We start from the raw sequence: 4,056 nt of genomic DNA, 5'->3' as shown, positions 1-4,056 counted from the left end.
TTCTGTTTAATATGTTTAAGGTGATGATGATGATGATGTTTGAGCAAGCACAAGAAGTCTAATCTTTCGGTGGCTTTGAGGTTGGAAGTTTCCAACAGAGCGCTAAGTCTTCCTTGCTACTTGGCGAGACGTTTTTCAACCGTGTCTCACCTGATTAGTTAAATTGCCCGTGACCCCTCTCAGCTCGGCTATTACTCCTTTAAATTAGGTGTCCAACTTCATACACGAGGCTCGGCACTAATCTAACTTGGAACGATCGATATGCGCTACATTGTTTTCGTTTGGCCGAGAAACAAGATAAAAAATAATTTATAAAAAAATACGTGATTGAATAAAAAACACTTTAAATTAAGACAAAATAGTCTATTTTGTTTATTTTATTAGTAAAAAATATATAATATACTTTTGGAATTATCACTTAAACCAATATAAAACATATATCTTGATCATTATCGTCGCAGTGGATGCTAAGTCCAATGTTATTAAGATATTTCAATTATTTTTATGTGATTTACCAACAAATCTATACTTTTTGAGTTATCACTTAAATAATGAAATGAATTTGAGGAAAACTCAAGAAAATAGTTTTCATAACATTTTTTCTTGTTTTTTTTTAAAGGTATTAATCCCATTTACGAAAAGAGAAAAGATTTTAAAAAGACTTCAGTTAAGTTTCATCAAACGCGTTTTGCACTTGGCTTTGTGTTTAGAATAAACTGACATAATGTCAAAACCCTAAAAAATAAATAAGACGTAAAAAAAATCAGTCGACTCGCTCAAGAGATGTGTATATATATAAGAGATATATTTTACTTTAAGGTAGTGAGAAAAAAAAACCGAAAGCAAATATATGCATATTTTTATCTATGATTATAAATGGCCAAAATATGGGCGTCTAAAACTTCTAATCGTCCATCATTTTACATTAAAATGGCGGATGGTGATAACTAGTTCCGAGGACCATCTAAAAAAAAAAGTAAAAAAGTAAAAAAAATAAAATCGGTAAAAAATATTTTTAAGAAAAACCACGATCGCGAACGAACATATTTTTTGTTATTTAACTTTTGGATTCTAGTCATCTAAAATCAAATTTTTGAGGGGGAGAATGGTTTTGTTCTTGCACGATTCTAAAAATCCTTTGTTGTAAAAAAATTAATTTCAAAACTGTACCTCAGAATGAAATTACACATAAAATGTAGTTGCTCAGTAGCTCCAAGGATTTTTGAATACACTAATAGATGTCATGAAAATGACAGATTCAGAAATTAGGTTTGAATCGTATGCTATTATGCACCAAATTTACTTCCATTCTAACGGCGGGTGCTGCAATGCAAAAGTTGTTCAGTATATTACTCGATTTAAATAATCAGAAAATTATTTTTTATGTACTGAGGTAAGCGAATTTACTATTTCTATAGGAGATATATATTTCTTTTAAACTAATCTAAATAGGTTCATTTGCAAAATTATCAACGTTGATAAAAATACGGTGACATACTGCAGTGATTATCACTGCGTAGCTAAAAATGTAAACAAAAAAGGTAATAAGTATCATACGTAGTAAGGTACTAACATACGTAGTATTATAAAATGTACCACTGATACAAAATAAAAAATAAGCGGTAAATGAAATAATATATGCAAAATGATGCAATAACTGTTGCATTTTTCAGCATAACGTAATTAATAAAACCAATTTTCTTAAGTAGAACTATCTTTACTTATTTATTTCTCTTATTGCTTTATAATAATTCAGTAGATTAAAATATGAGCTGAGATTAGAGTACTTCGTGGCCTGTTGGTCTAGGGGTATGATTCTCGCTTCGGGTGCGAGAGGTCCCGGGTTCAAATCCCGGACAGGCCCTCTTTTTTATGCGTGAAAATATGATAATATTCATTAAGAAGGTACGTTATATCAGTGTGTAATGAAATAAACAAAATTAAAATAGGAAAAACGAATAAATATATACCTGGAATATTTGCGGATAAATAAGATCCAAGAAAACAGTTGGTAACCTAACTAAGAGTACTAGGTCCTGGAACTATCTTCTTTTTAAGTCTTTATTATTATCAGAGATATTATGCCGACTACCGACGGTTTGTGTAGATAACGTGTTAATAACTAGAAAAAGATATTTAAAGTTCACAACATAACAGATAATCTTACATGTGGCATGATTATGTGCAATCCGGACTTGCCAAATGATTTTGAATTATAGATTTATTTTGAAGGAATATGAAGGTTCTATTGGACCCGAAATACGACTCCGAAGACTCAAACATACTTTATTGCAGTCAGACAAATAATTTAAGCAAACGAGTTGAACTATAATACCATAATTATTTTTTATTAATGAGTTATTTTGAATAATTTTTGAGATATTTTAATCTGGTGGCCAAATCATATCTGAGCATAACCGTAACTTCCTTACAAAGTACAATGCCCTTGACCCATCATGGGTTGTACCAGTACAGATTTATTTTTGTTTTTAGCAAAATAATTTAAACGACCAGTATTTGTGAAAGCCTATTATTTAGAATGTCATAAATCATATTCAAACCTGCTCCGAAAATAAGAACCATATTTTGATCCTGTCTCCCTGGACATTTTAGGCCGTGTAGTCAACGTGTGGTGTAGTCGATCCATTTGAATGTCCAGTAAAGAAAAGAAAATAGATAATTAATCTTTTATGGATGATCAATTTTCTCGTATCTGGATTATCATTAGGCGCGATTTTCCTTGGCTCTGTCTCATTGATTGTGTTCAGTAAAGAGCTTTTTCAAACGAAAAAAAATGAGCTGATAAGGAGTTACTTATATTTCAAGATTTTCTTTTTAACCGTTGATAAATCTTAAGATGTTATGTTTTATATGCGCAATTTTATCACTTTACACCTTTTTCCAATTTTAGCCGCATTTTAAATATTACTCGATTTAACTATTTTAAGGTCTCTCCTTCCTGTATTAAGCAAACATTTCGAAAAGTTACATAGGACCGACGCTCTCTGGGTGTCTTAGTGGAGCGGGTCCGGTTGGGAAGGATTAATATAAAGTTTTTACTATTTATGAATTAAAGAGCGTATTTTCTGTTTAGAAGTTACGATCTAATTATTGTGCCATGTTATAGAAGAAAAACCGAAAATATAGTTGTAAAATAAAAATAGTAAATTGTTATCAAAAATGGACAAAAAGTGGTGAAAAAATTGTCCAATATCATCTAAAAGCGTAGTACGGACTACAGTATAATAATGAAATAAAAACTTTGTGGGATGAGTATTATTCTCGCTGATATAACTCTTTATACTTATATGTATATGTTTATTCATCTTTGGTTTTATTTTGGATTATATAGATTCTGAACATAAAAATAAAAACTTCTGATAGACTTAGCTTTTGTCAAACGTCAGAAACATTTTTGTCCATTCAGTGAGGTAATAAATTATTTAAATGTACTAAGGAGTATTAAAAACATTCTTCAATATTTTCAAATAACCTGCTGAGTACTATACTACATCGATAAATTTGTGCTGAAAAAAAATGTAGTGATATAAAAAATGTTTTTATACTAACCAAAATATCAGGAATAACCATATCCAACTATTGCCTTGATGGAACCCGAGCTGAATATCAGGTAAGTGCAGGGACGTAAAATACTTCAAACCAGAAAGGCACATATATTGAAGAGGCCACTGAATATTTTATTATATAGTCCATAGCGCCTCTCTTACTGAATATCGGCAGCCCAACAGTCCATTAAGCTCAACTACATGCTAATGTATTGAAAAAATAAAGTTTGTATATAGCATTATTACATAGTATAGTTATGCAATACATATTAAAATATTGATATAGCAAAAAAAATAACTAAAATATATTTTTTGGTTTTAATGAATCAGAAAAACACAGTTATTACTATTACTCGTCCCAGTTATAATAAAAAAAAATCAGTAAATGGTAACAGCTTGGTATACTGTATGTAAAAGGTGGAAAAAGGAGCATAAGTTATATAATGGCGTTGAAAATCTTGAAATTAATCATTGTTTAAATAAATACAAT

At 30.2% G+C, this 4,056-nt stretch overlaps 1 non-coding gene across 1 annotated transcript; it reads left to right on the top strand.

Annotated features, from left to right (window-relative positions):
• Positions 1 to 1,792: 1,792 nt before the first annotated feature.
• TRNAP-CGG (transfer RNA proline (anticodon CGG)) lies at positions 1,793 to 1,864 on the top strand. Its single transcript has one exon. It is a non-coding gene; the product is annotated as a tRNA-Pro (tRNA).
• Positions 1,865 to 4,056: the final 2,192 nt, after the last annotated feature.

Source organism: Halyomorpha halys, unplaced genomic scaffold (genome assembly GCF_000696795.3).
Source record: "Halyomorpha halys isolate HHAL.00 unplaced genomic scaffold, Hhal_1.1 Scaffold2107.1, whole genome shotgun sequence".
Lineage (NCBI taxonomy): Eukaryota > Metazoa > Arthropoda > Insecta > Hemiptera > Pentatomidae > Halyomorpha > Halyomorpha halys.
Note: the sequence above shows the minus strand (reverse complement) of the source record. Positions and strands in the feature narration are given on the sequence as shown.